Here is a 16,224-nt window from a genome sequence, read left to right as displayed (position 1 = left end):
CCAGATGTAATCGTAATACACATTGCTGAAACAGACATAATGGAGTTACATATGTCCCTTCACCCCCACACACAGTGCCTGCCAGCGAGTGCCCTCATACACAGTGCCTGCCAGCGAGTGCCCCATACACAGTGCTTTCCAGATGCTCCCACACACAGTGCCTGCCAGGAAGTGCCCCCATACACAGTGCCTGCCTCTATACACAGTGCCTGCCAGGGAGTGCCCATGTACATTGTCTGTTGAATACTTCCATGGGCAGTGTCTGCCTGAGATGTCTGCCTGAGAGTGTCATAATCTCAGTGCCAGTCAGTAAGCCCCTCTGCTTGCTATGGATTCCACCCATATGGCTGGCTCCATTTACTGATTCCTATGACAGCCATGTGTTTTCCTCCTCAGACTAGACATCCGTGTGGAGGAGGATTAAAGAGCCCACCCAGTATCGCTGTCCACAAAGCACACCACAAGAGGGCGCCCGAGACCACCAACCCATTCGCCTTTCCTGCCTGTACCTTTCTTGCTGGGAGCCTCTGAGACGCTCGGCGACGTCACTCATGTGGAGGCTGGCTCGATGATTGGCTGCGCTCCGAAGCGGGGCGTGACAGGAAGGAGGAAGTACTGTCCTATTTGTGAGTCTCTGAGTTGAACGTCCGGAGTTGTCGCTGCTCTGGGTCACGTGACTTCTGTTGGTAGTACTTGTATGGAGCAGTGTGACAGGTAAGCCCCAGCTTCTGGTTTGCATAGAGACGTCATTACAGGATCTGATGTGTATTTTATGTCAGTGGTGTATGTGGTCAAAGCCAGCTGCAGGTGGTTGCTAGGAGTTGTAGTTTTACAGGTTGAAAACCAGTGTATTAACTTCTGTTCAGGCTTGATAGAATCGACCTTCCGATCGTGGATTTAACGTCCTATTGTTCAAAACCTTCCGTTTTAATGCTGTTTCCGTATAGCATTAAAATGTATTGGCTCTGTGTAGGCAAAATTGGTATTGCCTGAAAGTGAATTACTACTGTATCTGTATATTTTAAAACGGTTTAAAATAGAAATCCGAGGTACCACTTTGGATTTCTATTTTAAATTGTTTTTAAAGAGGCAGATAGGAATATCGTAGTAGTTCACCCAAGTCTCGCGCAACTTCGGGCGATATGAAGTTTGGCTACGCAGATCAATACATTTTAAAGGGAACCTGTCACCGGGATTTTGAGTATAGAGCTGAGGACATGAGTTGCTAGATGGCCGCTAGCACATCCGCAATCCCCAATCCCCATAGCTCTGTGTGCTTTTATTGTTTAAAAATAACGATTTGATAGATATGCAAATTAACCTGAGATGAGTCCTGTATGTGAGAGGAGTCAGGGACAGGACTCATCTCTGGTTAATTTGCATATGGATCAAATCAGGTTTTTTTTTACACAATAAAAGCACACAGAGCTATTTGGACTGGGTTTTGCGGATGTGCTAGCGGCCATCTAGCAACCCATGTACTCAGCTCTATACACAAAATCCCGGTGACAGGTTCCCTTTAATATGAAATCAAATCAATATGTATGAAATCAACCTTAAATATAAAAGTTTTGAACAAATTGACTTTGGATCTATGATCAGAAGCTCAATTCGCTCAAGCCTACTTCTGTTCCACAATGTAACCAGTTATAGTAGAAGTGTATATACAGTGCCATGGGAAAGTCTTCAGACCCTTTCACGTCCTTCACATTTTGTAATATTGTGGCCTTGTGCTAAATTTAAAAAGTTCATGTTCTGCACTGAATACTCCATAATGACAAAGTGAAGTCAGAATGTAAGAAATCTTCGTTAATATATTGAAGAGATATAAAACTAAAATTTTTAACCCCTGGAAGGTATATCAGACGCTGTTTTGTTAACAGCGTCTGATATACTTGCTACCTGGTCCTCTGGTGGTCCCTTTTGCTTGGATCGACCACCAGAGGACACAGGCAGCTCTGTAATAAGTAGCACCAAGCACCACACTACACCCCCCCCCCCCCCCCCGTTACTTATTAACCCCTGATCACCCCCCTGTCATTGATCACCCCCCTGTAAGGCTCCATTCAGACGTCCGTATGTGTTTTGCGGAACCGTGGATCTGCGGATTCCGCAAAACACGGACAATGGCAATGTGCTTTCCACATTTTGCGGATCCGCACATTGCCAGAACTATATAGAAAATGCCTTTTCTTGTCCGCAATTGCGGACAAGAATAGGACATGTTCTATAGGCTCTACAAAAAACGCAGTGTTCGCCTGATCAGACCTGATCTTGTGCGCACACTTGCGTTCATTCCGTCCCACCGCAGTGACAGTTTTTTTTCTGATCACTGCAAAATCGCTGCGGCGCTATAAAGATCACTTTTGAGGGGCATGGCGAGTTCATAGAAGATTATATTTTTTTGGGCACAAGTCAGCAGAATTTATTTTTTATTTTTTCTTACAAAGTCTCATATTCCACTAACTTGTGACAAAAAATTTAATCTCACATGAACTCACCATACTAGCGGAAAATGTTTTTTTTTTTTTTTCTCTTACAAAATCATTTTCCGCTAACTTGTGCCCCAAAAAAAAATATTGTAGGAACTCGCCATGCCCCTCACGGAATACCTTGGGGTGTCTTCTTTCCAAAATGGGGTCACTTGTGGGGTATTTATACTGCCCTGGCATTTGGGGTATGGTGAGTTCATGTAAAATTTGTATTTTTTGTCACAAGTTAGTGGAATATGAGACTTTGTAAGAAAAAAATAAAAGAAAAAAATCATTTTCCGCTAACTTGTGACAAAAATTAAAAACTTCCATGAACTCACTATGCCCATCAGCGAATACCTTAGGGTGTCTACTTTCAGAAATGGGGTTATTTGTGGGGTGTTTCTACTGTCTGGGCATTGTAGAACCTCAGGAAACATGACAGGTGCTCAGAAAGTCAAAGTGCGTAAGTTCACATTTTTGCACCATAGTTTGTAAACGCTATAACTTTTACCCAAACCAATAAATATACACTTATTGAATTTTTTTAATCAAAGACATGTAGAACAATAAATTTAGAGAAATGTATATAGAAATGTTTTAATGGAAAAATGTTACAACAGAAAGTGAAAAATTTCGGTCAATTTCGATTAATATAAAAAAAAGTAAAAATGTCGGCAGCAATGAAATACCACCAAATGAAAGCTCTATTAGTGAGAAGAAAATGAGGTACAATTCATTTGGGTGGTAAGTTGTATGACCGAGCAATAAACCGTGAAAGTAGTGTAGTGCAGAATTGTAAAAAGTGGTCTGGTCCTTAAGGGGTCAAAATTGGTTATACCAACGCACAACGTAGTGTGTGGCGGTATAAAATCACACCCAAATATTACTGAATTATTTATGTGAATGAGGATTGTTAAAATATAACATTTAATAGGTCATTTAAAATAGAAAATTACTAATGGGTGAAAAACAACGATTATTACAACAATAATTACATGAACCTCCACAGACAAACAAGAATGAGGCTACTTTCACACTAGCGTTCATAGGTCCGTTCGTGAGCTCCGTTTGAAGGAGCTCACGAGCGGACCCGAACGCCTCCGCCCAGCCCTGATGCAGTCTGAATGGAGCGGATCCGCTCAGACTGCATCAGTCTGGCGGCGTTCAGCCTCCGCTCCGTTCGCCTCCGCACGGACAGGCGGACAGCTGAACGCTGCTTGCAGCGTTCAGCTGTCCGCCTGGCCGTGCGGAGGCGAGCGGATCCGTTCAGACTTACAATGTAAGTCAATGGGAACGGATCCGCTTGAAGATGTCACCATATGGCTCAATCTTCAAGCGGATCTGTCCCCCATTGACTTTACATTGAAAGTCTGAACGGATCCGCTCAGGCTACTTTCACACTTAGAATTGTTTCTAAGTTATTAATGCAGACGGATCCGTACTGAACGGAGCCTCCGTCTGCATTAATATGATCGGATCCGTTCAGAACGGATCCGATCGAACGCTAGTGTGAAAGTAGCCTGACATATACCTCTACGGATAGTGTCTCACGTTGGGATAAGTAAATGGTTTGATCTTACCACGTTTGGTGGATGCCACGGCCTGTGGAGGGTGGTTCAAGTATTCGATGATTACCAGAATCTGCGTGACCTGGGTGCTGATGTCTAAGGCAGTGTGAGTACTCCTGTATAGCCCTATTGTGTCTTTCCTGCCTACAAGTGGGCTGGGAGCTAAATAAACACCTGCCTAGCACACATGGAGCCCCTGCCCCGACAGGGGCGACCCCATACCGAACCTTGCCCTCAGTAGGGGCCTAATCCTATTAATACCCTAATTGCACAGCCCTACATGCCATGTTTCGGTCTCAATGTCCAGACCTCATCAGGGGACTTCAACGATGTATTCAAGGGTAACTAGAAACAAATTACAGATATATACTAATTATAGATCACTAAATACCATCTCTAAATAGGTGTATTAAAGACTCAGATTACTTACTGAAAGAAGAAGGTAATGTTTAGCCTTGTACTTCCACTCTGGATATTCAGTGTCCCGTGTAAGCTGTCTGTCTCACCCAAAAATGGTCATCTGGGTGAGTAATTGTTGGTTGCTGTCCACCTCTTAATATACCCCACCTCCCGGTACATGCACCCCCCCCCCCCCCCCCCCCCCCCCGATTACCCGTCTCACCTGTCCGCAACGGCCACACTATCTGGAATAGCCTGTGGAATGCACGCCGCTCGCGTGCGTTCCACCGGACCAGAAGCTGGCATTACATGGTGCGGGCTCACCGGAAGTGAGGTCAGGGCCTGCGTCTGAGCGTCACCAGTTGCTTGGCAACTGCCCAGCTCACGTCAGCAAGGCCCATACGCTGCAATTGATAACTTGCCTGCTATTTTAGTATTGCTCAATCAGAAGTATTAATAGAACTAGGATATTAATCTGACAGGATGACCAAGCACAAGCCTCTATCCCGGTATAATGGCGCAGACAAAAATCCAGGGTAAACTATGTTTTACTGGCAGTGCTATGCTAATGATTCCTATTAAAAATAACCTATACCTACCCTACGCTTGGTGTGCACGTGGATTAACCCTACAGAGCAGGAGGTATACTATATTATGACAGCTCTGCAGTCATATGAAGCATCTATAATTTTCTTGCTCGTTTAGACCGGAGGGGTGGACAGTTTTCAGGTAGAAGATCCATTTAGCTTCACATTGGAGGATCCTCCTGTCCACATCCCCCCCCGTCTAATTCCCGGCTTAATTCTTTCAATTCCCGTGAAGGAGAGGCAGTCAGGCTTTCTGTCATGTTCAGTATTTACATGTCGTGACACAGGTGTGTCTCTCCGATTTTTAACGTCGCCAACATGCTCTCCTATCCTCCTCACTTCTCTGATTGTCTTACCAATATATTCTAATCCACAAATGCATGTGATTTTATAGATTACTCCTATGCTTTTGCAATTGATGAAATCTTGTATTGTATAAATTTTGCCGGTGTTGTTACTCCTAAATATTTTTGTCTTGGTCATAAAGGGGCACGCCACGCAACCTCCTCATTTAAAGTTGCCACCGATGCCTCTTTCAAGCCATGTTTTCTTTTGGGCCATTGGTGTATAGTGGCTATGCACCATAAGATCACAAATACTTCTGCCACGCCTATAGGTGATGCTGGGGTGCTCCTTTATGACCTTACAAATGTCTTGGTCCATCCGTAAAACGTGCCAATGTTTAGAGATGATTTCTCTAATAGCGGAGGAACATCCATTGTATGTACTTATGAGGCGGATCTCCCTATTTTCATTACCGCCAGTAGCTGGAGGGGCCTCCTTCCGGGGGGTAAGTAATGACACTCTATCCCTGTTCAGTGCCATTTGATACGCTGGTGTTAATACACCTGCCGGGTAACCCCGATCCCAAAAACAAGTTTTTAGGTCTGCAGCTTGTTTGATGAAATTGGAACGTCTGGAACAGTTCCTCCTTAATCGCAGGTATTGACCCCACGGTATTCCCTTCCTGAGGGGGTAGGGATGGCTACTTTCCCACCTCAGGAGGGAATTGGTGGAGGTTGGTTTCCGGTAGATGGAGGTCTCCAGATGACCGCTTTGGTCGATCCCGACAACAAGTCTCCTCTAGCTCTGTCGGGGTGAATGGGGACAGTTGCTGGACCGCCATTTTCAAGTCTCTCCAAAGATGTTCCCTTCGGTCCAGGGCTGGGGCTGGGTCACTCTAGGACATACAGGGTGCCTACACACGCGGCAGCTTTTGTGGCAGAAAATTCCATGACTGAAAATCAGTTCCATTTACCTGAATGAGGCTTGCAGAAATCTACGTGCTTGCTCCCCCATTATAATAAATTGAACTGATTTTCAGTTGCAGAAAATTCTACCACAGAATCCAAAGCATATGACGGCCCCCTCACAGTGTTGTCCCTAAGCTGCTCCTGTGGTGTCCTGGCTGTGTGCTTAGGTTCATTTGGGGAAATTTAATCAAAACTAGTGCAAAGGAGATCTGGCTTGTGCCCATAGCAAGGTGGGTGAAGCTGGCCCCCCTCTAGCTCCCATAGCAACCAGTCAGATTATACCATTCATTTTCCAAAAGAGCTATAAGAAATTAAAGGTTGAATCTGATTGGTTGCTTTTGGCAACTAAGCAAGTTTTCCTTTACACTAGTTTTGATAAATTTCTCCCATTGTCATTTATCATTGTCATGGATGCGGTTTTCATTAATATTTCTATTTTGCTCCATTCAGCTTTCCCTAATCTCTGACCAGTCTCCCTGTCCCAGCTACTGAAATACACCCCCACAGCATGATGCTACCACCGCCATGCTTCACTATAGGGATGTTATTGGGCAGTACCCTTTAACATAATGCTTAGAACCGATGCCAAAATGTTCAGTCTTGTTTTCATTAGATCACAGAATCCTGTTTCTCACAGTCTGAGACCAGCTTTCATGTGTCTTATACTTAGGAGAGGTTTCTTTATGGTCACTCTGCCATAAAGCACAGATTGGTGGTTGACCTTCTGGAGGATTCTCCCATCTGCACACAGGACCTTTGGAGCTTAGCCAGAGTGATTGTTGGGTTCTTGTTCAAACCTCTCTTACCAAAGACCCTGAATACTTAGTTTGGTGGGGTTACCAGTTCTAGGAAGTCCTGGTTGTCCCAAATTTCTTCCATTTAAGAATTATGGAGATTTTTTTTATTTTTTGTAAGCTTCTCTATACCTGTGCCTTCACGCAATCCTGTCTCTGAGCTCTCCAGGCAGTTCTTTCCTCATTGTGGCTTGGTTTTTGCTCTGATACACGTTGCCAGCTGTGAGACCTTATATAGACAGTGCTTTGTCTTTCCACTTGTCCAATCAAATAAACGTACCACAGGTGGACTCCAAGGTATAGAAACATCTCAGAGATGATCAAGAGAAATGGGATTTTTTGTTTTGTTTATTTTAGCAGAAGGCCACAACATAACAATGTGAAAAAAGGGAAAAGGTCTGAAGACCTTCTGGGTGCACTTTAGCATGTGTGTATATAGTAGAAGAGTGTGTAGTAGAATCAGGGAAAATACAAATAAAAAAATTGCAGCCTGATTAACCCTTTCACTACTGTCGTGTTTTTTTGTTTTTTATTCTCCCCTATCTTCCTTGAGCCATAACTTTTTTTAAATATTTCCGTTCACATAGCTGTATGAGGGCTCATTTTTTGCGGGACAAGTTGTACTTTCTAATGCCACCATTAATTATGGCATACAGTGTAGTGGGAAGCTGTAAAAATAAATAAATAAAATAAAAAATCAGAATGGGATGGAATTGGAAAAAAAACACAATTCCTCCACCATTTTACGGGTTTTGTTCCAACGGTGTTTCGTTTGTGGCAAAACTGACCCATGCCCTTTATTTTCTGGTATATATATATATATATATATATATATATATATATATATATATATATATATATATATATATATATATATATATATAGTTTTGTATGTCTAAATAGTGTAAAAATCTATTTAAACTTTGAAAAAAAAAAACTCTTTTTTTCACATCACCATATTCTGACCCCCTTAACTTTATACTTATGTCTACTGAGTTGTATAGGGGCTCGTTTTCGGGACAAACTGTAGTTTTTATTGATATCATTTTGGAATGTGTGTGACTTTTTTTGATCACACTTTATTACATTTTTTTTGGGTAAGAGAAGTAAAGCAATGGAAAAATGGCAAATCGGCCATTTTTACAATTTTTTCCGTTGCGCCATTCGTTGTATTGGAATTTTTAAAAATGTTTTAATAGTATGTAAATTTTCGGTCGCTGTGATAATAAATATAAACATTATGGGTATTTAGATATTTTTTTATTTTTTATTATACAGACAGAAAGGTGATTTAACCCCTTAGGGCCGCTTCACACGAGCGGATGCCTTGCGTGGCATCCGCTCCGTGAAAGAGTGCCAAGACCCGCTGCAGACTGCAGAGGCACGGAGCGGTAACATGACTGTTAATGCTCCGTGCCTCTCTGTGATCTCTTTACTACGAAATCACAGTGACAACTGTGATTTCGTAGTAAAGAGATCACAGAGAGGCACGGAGCATTAACAGTCATGTTACCGCTCCGTGCCTCTGCAGTCTGCAGCGGGTCTTGGCACTCTTTCACGGAGCGGATGCCACGCACGGCATCCGCTCGTGTGAAGCGGCCCTTAGGGACCAGGCTCATTTTCGCCTTAAAGACCAGGCCATTTTTTGCAAATCTGACCAGTGTCACTTTATGTGGTGATAACTTTAAAATGCTTGGACTTATCCAGGCCATTCTGACATTGTTTTTTCGTCACATATTGTACTTCGTAGCTCTGGTAAAATGGAGTAAAAAAAAAATAAATCATTTTTATTTATAAAAAAATACAAAATTTACAAAAAAAATTTAGAAAAATTTGCACATTTTTCAATTTCTCTACTTCTATAATACATAGTTATACCTACAAAAATAGTTATTACTTTATATTCCCCATATGTCTACTTCCATGTTTGGATCATTTTGGGAATGACATTTTATTTTTTTGGGGCTGTTACAAGGCTTAGAAGTTTAGAAGCAAATCTTGTCATTTTTCAGAAATTTTCAAAAACCCACTTCTTAAGGACCAGTTCAGGTCTGAAGTCACTTTGTGAGGCTTACATAATAGAAACCACCTAAAAACGACACCCCTCAAGGTATTGAAAACTGATTTTACAAACTTTTTTAACCCTTTTAGGTGTTCCACAAGAATTAATGGAAAATAGAGAGAATATCACTTTTTGGGCAGATTTTTTGTTATTTACAACATTCATCTGACGGGTTAGATCATGTGGTATTTTATAGAGCAGGTTGTCACAGACGCAGAGATACCTAACTTTTATTTTTTATGGTGTTCATCTGAGGGGTTAGGTCATGTGATATTTTTATAGAGCAGGTTATTACTGATGCGGCGATACCTAATATGTATACTTTTTAAAATTTACTAAAGTTTTACACAATAACAGCTTTTTTTAAAACCAAAAAAAATGTTTTGCTGTCTCCATATTCTGAGCCTTTTTTTTGCGATTGTCTTAGGTAGGGGCTCATTTTTTGCTGGATGAGGTGACTGTTAGTTTGGTACTATTTTGTTGGGCATACGCCTTTTTGATCGCTTGCTGTTGTTCTTTTAGTGATGTAAGGTGACAAAAAAATGGTTTATTTAGCACCGTTTTTATTTTTTACGGTGTTCATCTGAGGGGTTAGGTCATGTTATATGTTTATAGAGCCGGTCGATACAGACGCGGCGATACCCAATATGTCTACTTTACTTTGGGGAAATTAAGTTTTAGTTTTTTTTACTTAAGACTTTTAATTTTTGAGGAGGAAAACTTTATTTTTTCAACTTTTTTCACTTTCTTTTTTGTACCACTTTGGGACTTCAACTTTTGGAGGTCTGATCCCCTTTACAATGCATTCCAATACTTCTGTATTGGAATGCATTGGCTGTTTGAGTAATACAGTGCGTATTACTTATACAGCTTCCTGCCTGTGAGATCCAGGGGGCTGGATCTCACAGGTTCTTCACTGGAAGGCAGCACCGATGCCTAAGGAAGGCATCACGCTGCCTTCCATGCCATTGGGTCCCCTTTATAGCAGCACGGGGACCCGATGGCCCCGCCATCCGCACCGCTGCAACGACCCGTAAAAGCCGCAAACCGCAGGTCTGAATTGACTAAGGCTGAAACTATTCATCGATTTAATTGATGTAATCGAGGCAAAAAAATCCTCGATGCAGTTTTTCTGCATCGAGGATTCGTCTAAATCACATGACCACAGAGCACGAATGAAATTAAGCTTCTCACTCACCGCTCCATGGCCTCCCGTCGGCACCACGCTGCAGGACCTTGCGTTCACACATCGTCAGCACGCTGGCTGACGCTGTGTGTGACGTTAGGTCCCAATGCATACTGGCTGGGATGAAGACGCGTCTCCTGCGGACTCCGTGTGTCGGCACACTCTGCACTGAAAGGTAATTATAAAGTTAGCAGAGGCGGCGGGGCGGTAAATGGTGGCACCTGTGATTTGGCATGGGCTGGGGAAAACAGGGGCACCTGTGATTTGGCATGTATAACGTTATTGGCGTTAGAGGGGTTAATGGGAGAACCTATGGGGTTAATGGGGGCACCTGTGATTAGGCACTCGGAGGGTTGATCTGGGGGAGTGGGGGGCATGGGTGGGTGGATGGCATAGAGGCACTGGGAAAGGGGGACATCATGGCAATCTGGATGGAGGGGCTGATGGCAGTGCCATCATGGGGCACTAGAGGACATGGCATGGAGGGGCTGCTGAACTGATGGCACTGGGAAAGGGGGACATTTTTATAAAGTAATACATTATATTAAGAAGGTTTTTCTTATTAGATTACTCAATGAATCGAGAAATTTAATCGATAGAATACTCGATTACTAAAATATTAGTTTACTGCAGCCCTAGAATTGAACCCCCCCACCCCGCACATTGTCCTAGGGTGCCTGCTGATTGATTTCAGCAGGCACCCAGTTCCGATCACCCCCACCACGCGTCGGTGATCGGAAATACACATGACGTACTGGTACGTCATGTGTGCTTAACCACTTCAGCCCCGCTAGGTGAAACCCCCTTCATGACCAGAGCACTTTTTACCCTTCGGCACTACACTACTTTCACCGTTTATCGCTCGGTCATGCAACTTACCATACAAATGAATTTTACCTCCTTTTCTTCTCACTAATAGAGCTTTCATTTGGTGGTATTTCATTGCTGCTGGCATTTTTACTTTTTTTTGTTATTAATCAAAATGTAACGATTTTTTTGCCCAAAAAATGACATTTTTCACTTTCAGCTGTAAAATTTTGCAAAAAAAACGACATCCATATATAAATTTTTCGCCATATTTATTGTTCTACATGTCTTTGATAAAAAAAAAAATGTTTGGGCAAAAAAAAAAAATGGTTTGGGTAAAAGTTATAGCATTTACAAACTATGGTACAAAAATGTGAATTTCCGCTTTTTGAAGCAGCTCTGACTTTCTGAGCACCTGTCATGATTCCTGAGGTTCTACAATGCCCAAACAGTAGAAAACCCCCACAAATGACCCCATTTCGGAAAGTAGACACCCTAAGGTATTCGCTGATGGGCATAGTGAGTTCATAGAACTTTTTATTTTTTGTCACAAGTTAGCGGAAAATGATGATGATTTTTTTATTTTTATTTTTTCTTACAAAGTCTCATATTCCACTAACTTGCGACAAAAAATAAAAAATTCTAGGAACTCACCATGCCCCACACAGAATACCTTGGGGTGTCTTCTTTCCAAAATGGGGTCACTTGTGGGGTAGTTATACTGCCCTGGCAATTTAGGGGCCCAAATGTGTGAGAAGAACTTTGCAATCAAAATGTGTAAAAAATGACCGGTGAAATCCAAAAAGGTGCACTTTGGAATATGTGCCCCTTTGCCCACCTTGGCAGCAAAAAAGTGTGACACATCTGGTATCGCCGTACTCAGGAGAAGTTGGGGAATGTGTTTTGGGGTGCCATTTTACATATACCCATGCTGGGTGAGAAAAATATCTTGGTCAAATGCCAACTTTGTATAAAAAAATGGGAAAAGTTGTCTTTTGCCAAGATATTTCTCTCATCCAGCATGGGTATATGTAAAATGACACCCCAAAACACATTCCCCAACTTCTCCTGAGTACGGCGATACCAGATGTGTGACACTTTTTTGCAGCCTAGATGCGCAAAGGGGCCCAAATTCCTTTTAGGAGGGCATTTTTAGACATTTGGATCCCAGACTTCTTCTCACGCTTTAGGGCCCCTAAAAAGCCAGGGCAGTATAAATACCCCACATGTGACCTCACTTTGGAAAGAAGACACCCCAAGGTATCCAATGAGGGGCCTGGCAAGTTCATAGAATTTTTTTTATTTTTTTGCATAAGTTAGCGGAAATTGATATTTTTTTTTTCTCACAAAGTCTCACTTTCCGCTAACTTAGGACAAAAATTTAAATCTTTCATGGACTCAATATGCCCCTCAGCAAATACCTTGGGGTGTCTTCTTTCCAAAATGGGGTCAGTTGTGGGGTGTTTGTACTGCCCTGGCATTTGAGGGTCTCCGCAATCATTACATGTATGGCCAGCATTAGGAGTTTCTGCTATTCTCCTTATATTGAGCATACAGGTAATGAGATTTTTTTTTCCGTTCAGCCTCTGGGCTGAAAGAGAAAAATGAACGGCACAGATTTCTTCATTCGCATCGATCAATGTGGATGAAAAAATCTCTGCCAAAAAAAAAAAATGGAGGGGAAAGGCGTCTGCCAGGACATAGGAGCTCCGCCCTACATCCATACCCACTTAGCTCGTATGCCCTGGCAAACCAGATTTCTCCATTCACATCAATCGATGTGGATGAATAAATCATTGCCGGGATTTTTTTTAAATTTTTATATATATATATATATATATATATATATATATATATATATATATATATATATATAGATGTGAAAAATGGCGGCACTGACTGCTATATGGGAAAAAATAGGGTGCACGTTCCAGGGGAATCGACTCCTTACCCCAATCAATGGATCCAGAAAAAGGACGGCACTCCGGTCTTGAAAAGGTAAAAGTGGTTTTAATCAACCTTGCGGTACAACGTTTCGGCTCCAATACTGAGCCTTTCTCAAGCACAAATACAAATCAAGTGTGAGCAATTATATAGGTGAGCTAATTAAATTACACATCATGTGATCACTACACGTCCCACCCCAAGGGGCGTGTTCAATGTTAACCAATACATAAACATAATTACAAAAATAGCAAATACAAAAACAAATGTCATCAGTTACATATATCCGATATTAATCCCATGTGAGACATCATTCAAGTGCATGTGTCAGACATTTGTATGCATATGGTGAAAAAAAGAAGGAAGAGGGCAGACCCATCGGCTGCATTTGTAATAGTACACAGCCAGTGGATGTGTCCAAAGCGTGTGAACATACTGAGGGAGGAGCTGAGAAATGGATCAAAGGACACTTTCAAAAACTTGTAGCTATGCTATTACTTGATCCTGTGTAAGTTGAACGCCACAGCTGTACGATCGCTGGGTCCCATTACCGACTCACTGCTGTCTCGATCCGGCACCAGGAAGGGGATATCGCCTGCTGTCTGTCGCCTTGCGTTATCAGAGGCCGCCCTCTGCTGCGTCACCACCCCGTCGTCACTTCCGGCCTAGGTGCTTCACTGCGCATGTCCCATTCACGTCCCATGCCGGGACGCCATCTTGGATACTGGAAAGATGCCCTTAACCCAGTTTATGATACTTCAGGGTATAGCGAACCAGACCGACATAGACAGCCCGGAAACCAGATTGTCCTAGTGTCTTACCTGGATGGGAGCCCACCATCACAACGGAAACCGTTATATGTAGGGGGTTACCCATCACTGGTGTCCGGTCGCTTACATACCCACGAGGGTTCTCCTCCAATCTGTACCCAGGTGTTGCAGGGGGCAAATCTAAACCAGATAGATGGTGGAACAGCCGTGACACCATATCGGCCCAGTTGTGGTGCCCTTGATGTGTGTCTGATCGGACAGTGAGAAATACCAAAAAGAGAAAAAGAAAAAGAAAAAAAAGCATAGCTATCAGAGGTATTGGCCCCCTGTATATAAAATTGTGTCAATTTCATTCTCAAGCTCAACCCCTCCGCATGGTAAGTGCTGGTGATCTGTGAAAAAGAAGAAAAAAAGAATGAGGAAGAATCAAATTTACTGTTGATTCAACAGTTTTTGAATAAATGTATACTCTGTGCGTACACAGACACACCTAGACATATTCCACATGACACAGAGGGCAAGCCTCTCATCACAACACCTCCCCAAAATTAAACTCAATGTTCACTCCATTGGGTTTAAGGCTATTAAGCCTATGAATCCAGCGGAGTTCCCTGCGTTTCAGTAATTTAGACCTGTCACCGCCACGTCTGGGCTGGGGTACATGGTCGATGATCCAAACCATCAGATCGCTCTCCCTGTGCCCAGCCTCAGAAAAATGTTTAGAAACAGGTAAATCAAGGCGTTTCTTGCGAATGCTCAGACGGTGATTATTGAGGCGGGTCTTCAGGTCGGTTGTCGTCTCACCCACATACCCACTCACTGCAAAGTACTCTATGTGGGTGAGACGACAACCGACCTGAAGACCCGCCTCAATAATCACCGTCTGAGCATTCGCAAGAAACGCCTTGATTTACCTGTTTCTAAACATTTTTCTGAGGCTGGGCACAGGGAGAGTGATCTGATGGTTTGGATCATCGACCATGTACCCCAGCCCAGACGTGGCGGTGACAGGTCTAAATTACTGAAACGCAGGGAACTCCGCTGGATTCATAGGCTTAATAGCCTTAAACCCAATGGATTGAACATTGAGTTTAATTTTGGGGAGGTGTTGTGATGAGAGGCTTGCCCTCTGTGTCATGTGGAATATGTCTAGGTGTGTCTGTGTACGCACAGAGTATACATTTATTCAAAAACTGTTGAATCAACAGTAAATTTGATTCTTCCTCATTCTTTTTTTCTTCTTTTTCACAGATCACCAGCACTTACCATGCGGAGGGGTTGAGCTTGAGAATGAAATTGACACAATTTTATATACAGGGGGCCAATACCTCTGATAGCTATGCTTTTTTCTTTTTCTTTTTCTCTTTTTGGTATTTCTCACTGTCCGATCAGACACACATCAAGGGCACCACAACTGGGCCGATATGGTGTCACGGCTGTTCCACCATCTATCTGGTTTAGATTTGCCCCCTGCAACACCTGGGTACAGATTGGAGGAGAACCCTCGTGGGTATGTAAGCGACCGGACACCAGTGATGGGTAACCCCCTACATATAACGGTTTCCGTTGTGATGGTGGGCTCCCATCCAGGTAAGACACTAGGACAATCTGGTTTCCGGGCTGTCTATGTCGGTCTGGTTCGCTATACCCTGAAGTATCATAAACTGGGTTAAGGGCATCTTTCCAGTATCCAAGATGGCGTCCCGGCATGGGACGTGAATGGGACATGCGCAGTGAAGCACCTAGGCCGGAAGTGATGACGGGGTGGTGACGCAGCAGAGGGCGGCCTCTGATAATGCAAGGCGACAGACAGCAGGCGATATCCCCTTCCTGGTGCCGGATCGAGACAGCAGTGAGTCGTTAATGGGACCCAGCGATCGTACAGCTGCGGCGTTCAACTTACACAGGATCAAGTAATAGCATAGCTACAAGTTTTTGAAAGTGTCCTTTGATCCATTTCTCAGCTCCTCCCTCAGTATGTTCACACGCTTTGGACACATCCACTGGCTGTGTACTATTACAAATGCAGCCGATGGGTCTGCCCTCTTCCTTCTTTTTTTCACCATATGCATACAAATGTCTGACACATGCACTTGAATGATGTCTCACATGGGATTAATATCGGATATATGTAACTGATGACATTTGTTTTTGTATTTGCTATTTTTGTAATTATGTTTATGTATTGGTTAACATTGAACACGCCCCTTGGGGTGGGACGTGTAGTGATCACATGATGTGTAATTTAATTAGCTCACCTATATAATTGCTCACACTTGATTTGTATTTGTGCTTGAGAAAGGCTCAGTATTGGAGCCGAAACGTTGTACCGCAAGGTTGATTAAAACCACTTTTACCTTTTCAAGACCGGAGTGCCGTC

General features: G+C 42.9%; 2 protein-coding genes across 2 annotated transcripts in view; both read left to right on the top strand.

Annotated features, from left to right (window-relative positions):
* The first annotated feature begins 595 nt into the window (after window positions 1-595).
* The window catches only part of GTF2H5 (general transcription factor IIH subunit 5), a 71,147-nt gene continuing 55,518 nt past the window's right edge, over window positions 596-16,224 (top strand). The window contains exon 1 of the mRNA XM_044289311.1: window positions 596-714. The gene's annotated coding sequence lies outside the window, so the exon portion shown is untranslated. The remainder of the gene's footprint in view (window positions 715-16,224) is intronic.
* SERAC1 (serine active site containing 1) overlaps window positions 620-16,224 on the top strand; it is a 284,627-nt gene continuing 269,022 nt past the window's right edge. The window contains exon 1 of the mRNA XM_044289309.1: window positions 620-714. The gene's annotated coding sequence lies outside the window, so the exon portion shown is untranslated. The remainder of the gene's footprint in view (window positions 715-16,224) is intronic.

This window comes from Bufo gargarizans, chromosome 4 (genome assembly GCF_014858855.1).
Source record: "Bufo gargarizans isolate SCDJY-AF-19 chromosome 4, ASM1485885v1, whole genome shotgun sequence".
NCBI classification, from domain to species: Eukaryota; Metazoa; Chordata; class Amphibia; order Anura; family Bufonidae; genus Bufo; species Bufo gargarizans.
Note: the sequence above shows the minus strand (reverse complement) of the source record. Positions and strands in the feature narration are given on the sequence as shown.